Below are 14,346 nucleotides of genomic sequence, written 5' to 3'. Positions count from 1 at the left end.
GGGGATGGGAGTATACCTACATAATGAGTGCGATGTGCACTCTCTGGGGAATGGACATGCTTGAAGCTCTGACTCGGGGTGGGGGGCGGGGGGCAAGGGCAATATATGTAACCTAAACTTTTGTACCCCCATAATATGCTGAAATAAAAAAATAAGCTGTAGGAATATAAAAACAAAAAAGAAATGAAACAGTGTGATCCCCTCTGCCAAGGAACTGAGCTCCATGGAGAGGAATGTCCTAGGAATGCTGTTCCTAGGTCAGGGCCTTGGCTAACAGTTCTAGAAGAAATCCAGGATCCATCATTTGTGTTCTACCTGGTTACTTTACTACCCTTTCTTTGGCTGGGCAGGTTACATTAGACTTTCTAAAGGCCATGGGAAAACACAGCTCTCTTTACGTTGTTTATTACTTAAAATGATTGTCCAGATGTATTTTATTTATTCACCGATTGTCTTAGCTTGGACTGCTATAACCAAATAGCACAGAGTGGGTGGGTGGCTTAAACAACAGACATTTTTTTCTCACAGTGCTGGAGGCTGGAAGTCCAAGATCAAGGTGCTTACAGACTTGTTCCTGGTGAGGAACTTCCTGTTTGTAGGGCACCACCGTTGTGCTGTCCTCGTGTGGCCTTTCCTCTGTGTGTGCACATGAAATGAGCGAGACCTGTCTTCCTCTTATAAGGGCGCTGATCCCATTGTGAGGGTCAAGCCCTCAGGACCCAGTCTGAACCCGATCTGAACCTGATCACCTCCAAAGGCCAGACCTCCAAAACCATCACATTGCGGGGTAAGGCTTCAAGATAGGATTTTGGGGAGACACATTGAGTTCATAACCACCATCAACTATGCTGAACTTAGTAACCAGAGAGGAGAAAGAAGAAATCTTGTTCCTGAGTAGTACATTTTGAAAAATAAATATTCTTTGAGTTTGCGGCCATCGAATAGGTAATGAGGCATTGCCCGACTGTGGGAAGGAAGAGGAACCAGGCACAGCAGCTGGGGAGGAACCCCGGGCGGCAGACACGGCGAGAGCCTGGATCCGTGTCAGCCAGCTGGCTGGTGTAGCTGTTCATACTCTCACAGCAAGACAGAGACCAAGCCTGTGTCAAGATAAAGCTGCGAGTCCCTTTCTAAACAGGACACGGGATCCCCCTCCCTGGTGGTGGTATGGGCACAGAGCTGGAACTGTGCTGTGCCGCCTCTATTAAGCATTAGAAATCAGTAGCTGAAAAGTATGAATCATTTTTCACATTCAGCCTTTCTGAATGTCAGCAGATCTTTTCATGAAGGATCTTTAAAAACATTGTTATTGGCCGGGCGCGGTGGCTCACGCCTGTAATCCTAGCTCTGGGAGGCCGAGGCGGGTGGATCGCTCGAGGTCAGGAGTTCGAGACCAGCCTGAGCAAGAGTGAGACCCCGTCTCTACTAAAAGTAGAAAGAAATTATCTGGCCAACTAAAAATATATATACAAAAAAATTAGCCGGGCATGGTGGCTCATGCCTGTAGTCCCAGCTACTCGGGAGGCTGAGGCAGTAGGATCGCTTAAGCCCAGGAGTCTGAGGTTGCTGTGAGCTAGGCTGATGCCACGGCACTCACTCTAGCCCGGGCAACAAAGTGAGACTCTGTCTCAAAAAAAAAAAAAAAACATTGTTATTGATGTATTAGCAAGACGGCTTCAGCGGGTGAAACAAGTGGCTGGCATCAGGAATGAGGCTGAGAATGACTTCAGGGCAGCAGCCCCTCCTGTGCCAGCCCCCACAGGAGCTGCTGCTCAGGGCCTCAGCCCTTCCCTGGCCACAGAACCTAGTGGGGAGTGGGAGCCGGGAGGAGGGAGTTCTCAGGAGGAGGGCCCAGTGCTAGGTGCTTCCTCTTGGCTGGGCTTGTCGGAGCCATTTCCTGCCTGTCACTCACTGTTACCTTTTTCCTGCTCTTTCGCTGATGAATTGTTCTGCCAAAGGTGGCATGGCTCACCAAAGGCTTGCTGTGGGTCTTCCCACAGCTTTGGAGGTGGTAGCAGGACATCCTGTTCTTTCAAAGTAGGTATCAGAGCAGATCTGTACAAACTTCTTGTCCCTCCCACACACACCTAATCAGAAAGTCTCAACGTAATAGACCTTGATTAAGAAAACAATTCCTCTCTCACCTGTTTATTTCCTGAGCCTTCGTCTTGCATGAGGATGGTGTTATGTTTCAGTGAATCCTGAGCTGTGATTCCCTGTGATGTTTCATTCTCAGCCGCAATACGTGGTTGCAGTAAAGCATCAGACACAGACTTGGAATTGTGCTGATGCAACACAAGAGTGCCAGGCAGGCATGACAGACAAGTGAGAATGTTCTAGCCCATGGGGCTGTTTCTCAGGGAGCCTGACTGTGATGGCAATTTTAATCAATTCCACTTTACACTTGGCTGCTGCTTTAACACATTAACTGCCACGTGAATTATATTTAACTCACGCTAGTTTGGGGCTCGGAGCCTTGTCAAGCATATGTAACTCATGTGTCTCTTCACCTTGGGAGATGCAAGAACTATTTTTCAAGTTGCATGTTACTCACACAGAGAAAACAATAAAAAATAACAAATTTTTCATTAAATTAGAAAAGATCATTTTGTTTTTGAAGTTTTTATTCTATTTTCATAATAAAAGACTGTGGCCCCAAGGAAAAAATATTTTTAGTGTGGCAGTCAATGTGTTAAAAGCAAAGAGAACTTCACAATAGCAACAAAGAAAATAAAGTACCTAGGAATACATCTAACTAAGAGGTAAAAGACCTCTACAGGGAGAACTATGAAACACTGAGGAAGGAAACTGCAGAGCACGTAAACAAGTGGAAAACCATACCATGCTCATGAATCGGAAGAATCAACATTGCTAAAATGTCTATACTGCCCAAAGTGATCTACAGACTCAATGCAATCCCTATTAAATCACCAACATCATTTTTCACAGATATAGAAAAATAATTTTACGCTTTGTATGGAACCAGAGAAGACCCCGTGTAGCAAAAGCAATTTTAAGCAATAAGAACAAAATGGGAGGTATTAATTTACCAGACTTCAAACTATACTACAAGGCTGTGGTTATTAAAACAGCTTGGTATTGGCACAAGAACAGCGACACAGACCAGTGGAGCAGAATCGAGAATCCAGATATAAAACCATCCTCATATAGTCATCTAATCTTTGACAAAGCAGACAAAAACATACTCTGGGGAAAAGAATCCTTATTCAATAAATGGTGCTGGGAAAACTGGATAGCCACATGTAGAAGACTGAAACAGGACCCACACCTTTCACCTCTCACAAAAATCAAGTCACAGTGGATAACAGACTTAAACCTTAGGTGTGAAACTATTAGAATTCTAGAAGAAAATGTGGGAAAGACTCTTATAGACATTGGCCTAGGCAAAGAATTTATGAAGAAGACCCCAAAGGCAATCACAGCAACAACAAAAATAAATAAATGGGGCCTGATTAAATTAAAAAGCTTCTGCACAGCCAAAGAAACTGTCACGAGAGTAAATAGACAACCTACAGAATGGGAAAAAATTTTCACATGCTACACATCTGATAAAGGGCTGATAACTAGAATCTATTTAGAACTCAGGAAAATCAGCAAGAAAGAATCCAATAACCCTATCAAAAAGTGGGCAAAGGACATGAATAGAAATTTTTCAAAAGAAGATAGAAGAATAGCCAACAAACATATGAAAAAATGCTCAGCATCTCTAATCATCAGGGAAATGCAAATCAAAACCACAATGAGATATCACTTACCTCCAGTGAGAATGGCCTTTATCAAAAAGTCCTATAACAATAAATGTTGGCGTGGATGCGGAGAGACAGGAACACTCATCCACTGCTGGTGGGACTGCGAACTAGTGCAACTTCTGTGGAAAGCAATATGGAGAAACCTTAAACAGATTCAAGTAGACCTACCATTCGATCCAGCAATCCCATTATTGGGCATCTACCCAAAAGAACAAAAGTCATTCTATGAAAAAGACATCTGCACCCGAATGTTTATAGCAGCACAATTCACAATCGCAAAGATGTGGAAACAACCCAAGTGCCTATCAATACATGAGTGGATTAATAAAATGTGGTATATGTATACCATGGAGTATTACTCAGCTATAAGAAATAATGGTGATACAGAATCTCTTTTGTTCTCCTGGAGAGAGCTGGAACCCATTCTACTAAGTGAAGTATCCCAAGAATGGAAAAATAAGCACCACATGTACTCACCAGCAAATTGGTTTCCCTGATCATCACCTAAGTGCACATTTGGGAATAACACTAATCGGGTGTCAGACAGATGTGGGGGGAGGGGGGAGGGGATGCGTGTATACCTACATAATGAGTGCGATGCGCACTGTCTAGGGGATGGACACGTTTGAAGCTCTGACTCGGGTGGGGGGGTTGGGGGGCAAGGGCAATATAGGTAACCTAAACTTTTGTACCCCCACAATAATGCTGAAATAATAAAAAATAATAGTTTATGTTTACTTATGAAATAAATAAAATGTAAAAAAAATAAAAGCAAAGAGAAGGCACTGGGCTTTCAGAATACAGTTCTGGAAACTGCTGAAATGCAATGAGATGGCAGGTCTAAAAGGGACTGAGAAAGCAGATTGCCCAGCTACCTCGCCTCACCTGGCCTTCAAGGGCCTTGCGAGTTTTCTTTCCTTCCACGTGTTCATCTGGTTGGCCACGCAGCACCCACTCAAATAAGTCAAGAAAGTGACACTTCTCCTCCCACTCAGGAGATGGCGAGTGACTGAGAGTCTCAGACCAGTCCCTGCGGGCAGTTTCAGGCATTTCTCTGCAGTGTTTGGGTCTCATGTCTAAAAATGCCACATAAACACCACCCCGCCTTATGTTTTTCAGGGACATTGAGAAATATGACTTAACAGTGACTGTCCTGAGAACCAGAGAAAGGAGAACATTCTGGGTTCCACAGTCAACTTGGGGTGATTTTTAGCTTTCCCGTCTTGCATATTTATTTAGAGTTAGCAAAGCCAGGGGCAATGAAGGTAGAAGGCTTGTTGGAGCCCCTGTGATGTGTGCTTCAGAATGACTGGATTTGAACAAATCGTTGAGAATTTAAGATACAAAGACCTTCCTCAGTCATTGACCCAAAAGTGTAGCTGGAGTGGTGAGCTTTCTCTTGGCAGCCAGGGGAGATTTTAAAAAATGAAGCAAGGTGGCTGATGTGGAGGCAGGGGAGGAAAGGTGCATGAGAAGGGTTCTCTGCTGTCACGGTGCCTGGTGGGTGATGCTCCAGGTTTGGGGTCAGCCAGCTACACCCTGCAGCCCGCATCCCTGCCTGTTTGTGTAAATAAAGTTTACCGGAACACAACCATGCCCACCCATTCATTGTCTGCTTTCCACAGCAGGGTTGAGAAGTTAAGACGGACATCATGTGACCTGAAAAGCCTAAAATACTTCCTATCTGGCCCTTTACAGAAAAAAGTTTGCTAACTCCTGCTCTGGGGCCAAAACTCCTCCTTGTAATGAAATCTCAGCTGCCCAGGGGCCCTGTTGGTTACAGATTGCTGTGAGGTCCTTTGTGATTTTTCCACGACTAGGTGCACTAGAACCTGCCTCCTTGGGAGGATGTAACGAGCTTCATCCCACCTGGCTTCCTCGCAGGCCCGAGTTCCCGTGGGAGTGGGTCCAGGAAACTACAGGGTGTATCGGCCAGAGCTGACCTTAGTCTTATTCTTGGTAATTCGGAGGTAAAAGACATGAAGAGATGATAGAAAAATCTACACCCAAGAGTTGTTTCACTATCAAAACATTTTTAAGCAAATATCAATCTTACTTCAGACACTTCCAAATACGATGCTCTGAGATCCTCACTCTATTCCAATCTTTTACATTCTGTCATCATTTCTAAGCCCAAATGCTTCAGGTGGGCTAGAGGGTGCAGAACAGTTACGTCCTACAGCAGTGGTGTGCACTCCTGCCGCAGATGTGCAGGGATTCGTGTGCGTCCCACTCGGGAAGAGAATCCTGGGGCAGGCCCCCCACAATGTCTGGTAGCTGGGCCTTCAATTGACCCCGCAGAGCTGACCCAGGACGTGCAATAATGATTGAAAGTGAAGAGGGGACAAGTCTGCAAAATAATCAAACGGAAAAAAGTCAAGGAGGAAATTGGCAAACCCTAAGTTTGCACAGGTACGTTGTGAAAGGCAGAGAGCGAAGCCTGAGACACAAAAGATTTTTCAAGGCCGATCGGGGGCGGGGCGGCGAGGGGGGGATGACTCAGATCTTTTTCTCAAGAACCACCAGTCCAATGACAAAATTTAGTCCTCCAAGCTTTTATGTCCTAGTGTTCGGGAATTTAATTGAAGGACAGCCCCTCGCTGGTCTCAAGTGCTGATCTTTGCCAAGAGCGGGCCAAGGAAAATACACCTCATCCCGTTAAGCAGCTAGAAAGCTGTCCTAGTGGGTAGTGTTTTAGACCATCCACTAGACTCTCACATATGTTCAAATGATGTTAAGGGTCTGATCTGAGCTTGAGCTTTGGTGGTACCATTGCACCTTCCAGAGGGCCCAAGGTCTTGCCTGGACAGGACGTGCCACAGCTTGGCAGTTATTCAGGAACGTGCGCCATCTTCCCACCAACATGCTGCTCCTGGGAAGGGGATGAGACTGTCGCACTGTGAGGTTTCATTCACAAACGGGAGTCTCGCCTGAAAGGCAGACAAGCAAGGAGTTGGGGTTAGAATGGTGGGACCTGGGGATGAAAGAGGAAAAAGAGGAAAGAAGACAAGATTGGCTCCTAAAACCTCAAAGATCACCAGCCCTGTGATTGCAGAAAGCCTGTTTTGAGCAGAAGGAACTTAATCTGGAGCCAGGCGAGCACCTTTTCTCCTTGAGGCATCTCTAAGAACAGGCTCCCGGAAGTCCCTGTCCTGGGAATCCCACACACGCAGCGTCCTCCTGCCCGAGGATCACCCCAACCCTTTTGCTGCCTCTCTCCCTAGTCCCTCCCCACCCCGACCCCTGCCCCATTCCCGTCTGTGGGAACCTCCAGGCTCCAAGTACTCATTGGGCCACCCCCTCCTCCAGGGACTCAACACCCCTGCCGGAGGCACCAGGCAGGCAGTGGACAGCCACCCAGCCAGGGCTCATGGTGCACCAGAAGGGGCCGGGCTGGAGACTGAGCGGGGACACTTGCAGATAAATGAAGGGAGAGCAGGGCGCAGCCCTGCGGGGCAGGCAGGCCCGAGGTGGGCACCAAAGAGGAGAACCTTCTGGGCAGAGTTGAGCAGGCAGGAGAGAGTGTGCTGCTTTGGGGCCCATGTTGAGCTGAGTGAGGGCTCCAGCCAGGGAGGGCCGGGGAGGAGCCAGGCTGGCCAGGGGGCTCTCCGGGGCCAGCACAGCAAGGAACTTGCATGGAGCCTTCTGGGGCCTGGTCATCTTCCCCACCACAGGCTCCTCCATCAGTGACTTCCCAGGAGCAGGGACAGAAAAGGCCTGGTCACCTTCAGGTTACATCTGATGTCTGTCTTTCCCCCATGGTTGACTGTGCTTTCTGAGGGCAGGAGCAGTAAGGGACAGTTCCAGCCTTCCAGGACCTTCGAGGGAAAGCAGTAGGTCACACCTCCAAGCGCCACACTGTGCTGTTCTGTTTCCCTTCCCTTCTGCTTTCTTACTGAGGCCATCGGGGTGGGAGGGGCAGAGAGCCCTGGAGCAACCCTGGCCAGAAAGGGAAAGCCACCCCTGACCGAGGAGGAATGGAACAGGACCCATGGAGACACATTCCCCTCACACTGCTGAGACAGGCTCCGGGTGCTCAGGACAGGGAAAAACAGTCCCAGCAAAGTCACATAGCAAGAAAAGAAAGAGCCCAGGGGACCCCCTGGCAGCTTCCTGGAGGAGGAGGCATCTTAGCGTGGCCCTAACAGAGGGACAGAATTAGGACCGGCAGGGATGAGCAAGCACCAAGTGTCCAGACAGCACAGGAAGTGCCGTGGTCACGAACACAGCCCCAGAGCCAAGAGCAAGTAGCTGGTTCCCTTGTTCTGGAATGTTGGCACTCGCCCTCCAGGACTCGGTGGACGGGGCGGATGGGCCAGCTGCTCTGATGCCTTCTGAAGGGCCCAGCGGGGGGCTCGGTCCTGCCTGTGCTCAGCTGACCCGAGGACGGGGCAATGACTCTGTCAGCTGCTGCGGGTGGCAGGGGAGCCGCGTCCTCAGGGTGGCGTGGTTGGCCCAAGCAGGGACTGTAGAGGGGCTGGAAGGAAAGGGCAGACGCTTCCAGCCTGCCCTGCTGTGAGGCTGCCAGGCGGTCAGACCACTCTGGTGGGGCCCAGAAGACCACACTTGAGGGCAGTTTGGGTCCAGGAGGTGGGGACTCAGTGGCCTCACCCCCGTCCCTCTGCCCCACTGCGGGTTGGGGCCTATTCACAAAGCGCCAGAGGGATGCTTTAGACCCAGAATCCTCACCTGTAAGGCACCAGACTTTGCCCAGACAGGTAGCCCCCCCAACTTTCTGGAGAATGTTCTAGAAAGGGTCCCGACAGGTGTTGGGTAATCTCATTTCGACAGTTTCCGTTTTTTCCCTGGCACAAGTAACAGGACTAGCCCCTCCCCCCGTTTGTCTCTCATCATATTTCATTTCCTTTAGAAAATACACATGGTGTTTTATGTAAGTGCAATTCTCAGAAAACTTAATAACTGGAGTGTTTAGTTAGTCTAACCACATCTTCTATTGTAGTTAATGAATGCAGAAAAAAGTACTTTCAAGAAAAAAAAAAACGAGTGTCATCGTTCCGTGTTTTCCTCTCTGAAATCTGCACACAGGTACAAAACCAAGAGGCACCCTCTGTCCTGAAAAGCCAGCATTTCCATCCCACAGCGTGCGTGCTTGTGGGGTCGGGGCAGAACAGGGGGCGACTCAGTCCTGTCCCACCACCTGTCTGCTCGCTCCACCTGCTCAGTGTCCCCCATGGCAGTCCTGCACGTGCCTGAGCACAGCTCCCTGGGGCACTGAGGAGCAGGGGCCCAGAGCTAATTCCCAGCTCAGCCATCTGCCAGTTTGTGAGCCCTGACACATCAATGTCCCTGTGCCTCCGTTTCCTCATCTGTAAAATGGGCATAATGAGAGTGCTTCCCTTGTTGAGTTGTGAAGCTCTTAGCACATAGCTTGGCACAAACCATCTTGGCTCTTGTTATTGGTGTGAAAGTTCCACCTCTTGTCTGAGTAGAGCTCAGAAAACTGGTGGGAGAATGAGCCTTTCTGAGATTTCCCCAGCGTCCTGCTCAATCTCTGCAGACTCACAGCAGGTGCTCAGTAAATACTGGTGGAAATAAAATAAATGTTTGTAGAGAGGAAAGGTTATAATCCAGATAGGTGACAGTTTAAGGTTAAAATATTATTTTCAAAAGGGAATGCTAAGAAACACTAGTCCCACAAGACATTCCTCAGAAAAAACAAAGAGGGTGGAGACCAGATGAGTCGGGAAAATGAGACGTTCTAATGCCTTCTCTTAGAAATTCACAGTGCACAGCAAGACTTATAAAGGCTCTGAGAAGTTCTGCAATACAGAAACCTGCTTAACTGTGTTTGAACCAACACTAGCTAAGTCCCTCTGATGAGGAATTTCCTTCTCCCTCCCTTTACTTAATGCTGTCTATTAACGCCCCGCCCCAGCCCCCGTGGAATTCATGCTGGATTTGGAGTAGGCACAGATGTGTAAGATGCGCACAGACTTTCTGGGTATAGTATAGGATGCCATTCTATGCAGGGGACAGAGCAATGGTGCCACACTCAACAGGATTTCTGGAAGTCCCAGCACAGCAGCACAAGGGGTGATCCAGGGGTCTAAGCCTTGCAGGAGGCTGGCCATTGGAGACAGATAGCTTTTTTCCAGAACACAGCCTCGGGGCTCTCTTTGAACTGTTCTGACCTTGGTTGATGCAAAAGGATTTAATGTTTTTTCCCAGAGAGAAACTAAATCTTTTCTCTATACGAAGCTGAGATTCAGATCATCAAACAATTTTTTCCAAGCCTAGAAGTTTCATGGGGAAGAAAACAAAACCAAAACCAAAAATACTTAAGCCAAATTAAAACAAAACAAAACAAAACAAAAGCAACCTTGAGAACAGAAACACACTCATAAGATTTCCTGAGCCTTTTCAGTCTTCTGAATAATTCATGTGACCTCAGGTTTCCTTCTGTTTTGTTTGTTAGATTCCCAGGGTGCAAGGACTCAGCCTTGCCATGGTCCCTGTCAAGTGGCATCCAGTCTCTGCTTACACACCTCCTGTGATGGGGTGCTTACTACCTCCCAGGCTGTCCCTGTGTTACTCTTAGCTTCCTCTGCCAGGATATTCTTTACGTAACAGCAAGGTGACTACAGAGATCCCCAACATCACAGGAGCTGTCTGTCGTAGTGGCTGAAAGTCTGGACTCTGAATAAGACCTCCTGGGTTAGAATCCCAGCTTCCCCATGTATGAGCCATGTACAAGTGGGCAACATGCTACATCTCCCTGTGTCTTAGCTTACTCACCTGCAAAATGAGGAATCATGCACTGCACTTACGCTGTGGGATGGCTGAGTGACGTAAAGCTCTTACAGCAGTGTTTGGCACAGGCGGCTATACAATTGTTTGATGCTGTTCTTTTCTAAATTGCGATTCCCTGGGCACCCGCCAGCTCAGTCTTTTTGTGGATTCTCCACCCAGCACGTAGGGGTCTGTGAACCCTGCCTCGGCACAGGCGCCAAGGCTCCTCACTTGTAAGGGGGGTGCAATCCTTGAGTGGATTAGAATGAGATGGGAACTGAGTGCACTTGGCACAGCCCCATCTCCCCTCCTTCCCTGCCTTGCTTGTCCCTTTTCAGTGACTAATTAATGGCTCTGCCAATCACCTGGCCAATCCACGTACCTGGAAAGCCTCCTCCACACTTTTGGGGTGGGCAGGGGAGTGTCTCCCCATCATGGGTGAAAGCTGGCCGTTCTCCTCCCTGCAAACCCTCGATCCTCTCTGCCGTCTTCAGGATGAGGCCACATCTTGGCGTCTTGGCGTGGCGCCGCCTCCCACGGGGCTCTTCCCAGACCCCGCCTCCCCCACCTGGGCCCTATTTATCCCACGTGGCAGCTTCTATTGCTCAGGTGCAGCTCTGCTCCCTGGGTGCTCCAGGAACTCCTGTTCCAGAGGAAGCCTGAGCGGTGAAGGGGGCCCGTGACACCCGCCTACTGGGAGTGCAGTTGGACACAACTTTTCCATGGCATCATTTGGGGAGACATAAAATCTTCAAAATGGCTAAGAAATGCCACTTTTAGACATTTTGCTAGGAAAACAAGAATGGGCACCAAAATTCAGCTGCAGGGACATACTTGTAGCAATTTTAAATATCCAAGCATTGCTTAAAGCCATCCTAGTGTGTCCATACCAGGGAACCCTGGGCTGGTGAACGCAGATGTACATTTTGTATGTGGAACCGTCACCTCTGCCCCGGACTTCCTCGAAGCCTCCTAACATGTCTCTAGACTTCCCTCGTTGCTTCTCTCCAAATCATTTACACCTAGTTTTGGGTGAGAAATAAAAGCCTAAATCATGTCATTAGCTGTTTAAAACCCCATAACTCATTCCCACTGTGTTTAGTTAAAAATGTGAATTCCTGCACCAGGCTATGCATGATTAAGGCTCTGTGCTCTCTGCAAACAGGTGCTTGTTTACCTGGGGGGTTCCACAGGAGCACAATGGCCTCCACCTGGTGCCCTGAGCTGATCACACCCCATCAACCCATGCCCCTCCCACCACACTCTGGCCACGCCCACCTTCTATCAGCCCCCGGGGCTGGCCCCGCCCCACCCACCTCTAGACCTTCGCAGGTGCTTTTCCCAGCCTGGCTGCTGCCCATTCCTGGCGCTCTGGGTAACTTCTGTTTATCCTTAGGTTCTCTGGAGGCTTCCCTCGACTCTTCTGTCTAAATGAGGTTGCTGTTAATATTCCTCATTGTACCCTGTTCTTTCTTTTCTTTCCTTTTCTGTTTAATACACCGTATAAATCCACGAGGGCAGCTTCCCTGTGGGCTTTGTTTACCTGCATCACCCAACACCAGAGACTTTCTAAGTATCTGTCCCTAAGGGGTCTCCTCTGCAAAAGCTTGGAGTGACCCCGCTGTGAGCCGTGGAAATCTGCATGTTCTCACAGCACTGACCATTCTAAGTGTGAGAATGAAAACAGGTAGTCAAAGGCTTGCATTTCTTCAGGTCACACTTTAATTTTAAAGATGCATAGTATAATAAGAAAGTCCATTTCTCTTCTGGACTTCTATTTCCAGAGAGAGAGCGCATAGGTTCCCAAGCTACTTGGCAGGTTTATTAAAATGCTCAGCACTGAGCCCCACTCACATAGTTTCTTATTTGGGGTGTCGGGGCTGGGGGCTAAAAAGCTGCATTGCTGACAAGTTCCCAGGTGATGCTGACGCAGCTGTTCTGGGGGCCACAGTTGGAGAAGCGTGAGCGGGGGCTGTGCCCTGCTGATGGGGACGCGGGAGCCCTGCTGACCTGCTGCGTGGCCTGGAGGAAATCGCTGTCGTTCTGAGCCTCAGGTTCCCTGTTGGTAAAAAGAGAAGCCGGGAGGATGTGGTTCTGGGACGCCGGGGACCGCACGTCGCCGCAGCACGTCGCCGCCAGCGCCGGGCAGCAGAGGGCAGCAGAGGGCAGGAGATGCGCCCGGCCGGCGGCTCCCACCTGCTGAGTTAGGTTCCCCCCCACCCCCAACTGTCTTCCGCTTGAACAACACCTGTTTGGCAACTCAGCGCTCCAAAACCATTAGCCAAAGGGACAAGAAGTTTCCTAATGGGTTTGCGCTCTCTTTCATGACTAAGGAAGGCGAATGGATGCCTTAGACGGAAGTGTATTTCTTAGAGTCAGAGACTGCTGATGCGCCGTGATAGCCCCTCTGCGGACGGGAAACCCGAGGCCCGGGGAGGAAAGCGACCCCGTGGTCACACGTCGCTGGCGGGCTCAGGACAACACACAGCCTTTCCACTCCACCCGTGCTAAGTTTTCCATTCCCTCCCAGGAGAGAACTGGGCCAGTGGACGTGAGGCCTGGCTTTCTCCAGGGCGCCTGGGGGGCTCCCTAGAAGGTCCAGGGACTCACGGGTGAGGGAAGGACGTGAGAGGTCTCCCAGGTAGGGCCCAGGGGTGCAGAGCCCCCGCCACAGCCGGGAAAGGCAGTTCCCTGCAAATATGTGACTCTGGAGTCCCCAGACATCCATTCGGAGACAGCGGATCATTCCCAGTCTCTGCCTCTCCAGCCGGTCCTCAGACACAGAGCCCCCGGCCCCTTTCCCAAGTGCGGCTCCATCAGCACAAGGGCCCCCACACCTCTCCCAGGGCCGTAAGTGCCACGCCTCTGGGTGCCTCCGACTCACCTGGCGGGGGCAGAAACCTCAGTTCTCTGAGCCCCCTCTCTAGGGACCCCATTCGTGGGGCCAGGGGGTGGTCCTGGAACCCCCCTGCTAAACATGTGCTGGGGCCGGCTGTCCCCGCCAGAGCTGGTCAGTCGCTGGCGGGGAGGTTAAGCCAGGGTGGCGGAGTTGAGGAAAGGGGCGATTCGCTCTGGAGATTCGCAGTCTCCGTGCTTGGAACCACCCTCCCCCATCGTGGGGTGGATTCCTTGGTTCTGGGACCTTCCCTCCAACTGTCTCCAATCTTCCTAACGTTTTGGAGGCCCAGGATAAGAATCTAAATGTAGGTCCCATATCATGTGTCTATTATTAAAAGTTATTCATCACATAAGCTGTTAGATAAAACATGTTATTTTTCTACCTTGATAAATACATCTTGCTCATGGTGTGGAAGGCCCCTCTGAGTTTAGGGTTCTCAGGAGTTGCCTGTCAGAACAAGGCAGTGCGCAGGCCGGGCCGCAGCCCACCCCCACTCGTCCCTGCACCACGAGGGGCCTTGTATACACGTGTGTGCATGTGTGTGCGCATGCGCGTGTGTGTTGCCACCAGCCTCATGTCCACGTCCTGTCCACGCCCCTCCCCAGCTGAGCCATGACCCGCAGGAGAATGTCGGGCCCAGGGAGACAGGCCCGTGCACACCTGCCGGTTGGCTCAGGGTTCCAGGTGCTGGTGATGAACTCCACAAAGACAGAATGCGGGACCCAGGTGGGCACAAGCTGGCCCCAGGGACCCCTCACCCTACACAGGTTACCTGCCTGCCCAGGTCTCGGGACAGGCCTGCCTCAGGAGTGGCAGCTCCTCCTGCCCTCGTAAATCCTCAGCTGTGCTCAGTACTGACCGCCATGTCCTTGGCAGTGCCCAACACTGCCCCACCCTGCACCCCCGGGGACCCTACCTTGGTGCTCT

Source organism: Lemur catta, chromosome 14 (genome assembly GCF_020740605.2).
Source record: "Lemur catta isolate mLemCat1 chromosome 14, mLemCat1.pri, whole genome shotgun sequence".
Classification (NCBI taxonomy): domain Eukaryota; kingdom Metazoa; phylum Chordata; class Mammalia; order Primates; family Lemuridae; genus Lemur; species Lemur catta.
This window is presented reverse-complemented; position numbering follows the sequence as displayed.